Source organism: Fragaria vesca, linkage group LG6 (assembly GCF_000184155.1).
Source record: "Fragaria vesca subsp. vesca linkage group LG6, FraVesHawaii_1.0, whole genome shotgun sequence".
Lineage (NCBI taxonomy): Eukaryota > Viridiplantae > Streptophyta > Magnoliopsida > Rosales > Rosaceae > Fragaria > Fragaria vesca.
Genome location: NC_020496.1, coordinates 12779289 through 12780266, shown reverse-complemented (window position 1 = coordinate 12780266; position 978 = coordinate 12779289).

The window sequence follows — 978 nt, the reverse complement described above, 5'->3', positions numbered from 1 at the left end:
TATATATATATGCTGACTTTATCCGTACTATCCTCTTAACATGTGCTTCACATATGTCAATTTGCTTTTCTTAAAAAAATAAAATTAAATAGAGATGTAATGGAACAATTTTGCAAAATAGATATTTTATTTTGAGTAAAAATACAAAATGTAATAAATAAATCATATTATATTCTTAACCTTGTCTTGTCAGGACCCTGAGTTTCATCCTGAAACCAGAAGTAAATCCTGCGGGGTCCACCTCAAAAAAAAGTTTACAAAAAATTTGGCATAACCTCCCTTGAAAATGGACAACCATTCTTAATAATACCTGCATACACTTCTGAAAATCTAAATCCAACCTTAATCTCTTGGAGCCTTCGTGCTCCCCCCAAATCACAACATCTCCCAAATCATATACTAACTTTAAAAAGAAAATCTCACAACCAACAACCACAGTACAGAGCAACTCTATTTGAGAGGAAAATAACTAAAAATATAAAAATGAGTGGAAGCTATATTATTATGTCTCTTCTCTATGTACACCCGACCTCGACTATGCTAACATGCAAACATGACATTTTTAAAACGAAGGGCCTAGGGGAACACATTTGCAAACGTTAGAGTGAGTGGACAAAAAAAAAACTTAATGAAAATATTTAGGTTTTCCCAATTTAAATTTCCATAGAAATTATGCTGCATGCAACAGCTCAAAGTTTTCTACTCACAAACTGGCAAATACATGACTAGCTTCGGCCAGTCTTCAAAACTCAATAAAATAGAGCCTTTTAGGCTAAACTATATATAAATATATATGTGTATGCAAGGACGGAGGATAATACAATAGTCTATGGGCTGTAGCCCAGACATTTTTTTTCTGGTTTTTCAAATAGAGTAGGTTATACTATATGAAGTTAAGCAATTATATGGACCAATAGCCCAGGTAAAAATATATTAAAAGAAGTCCATACCTATTATGTTCGATCATATGAACCAAAA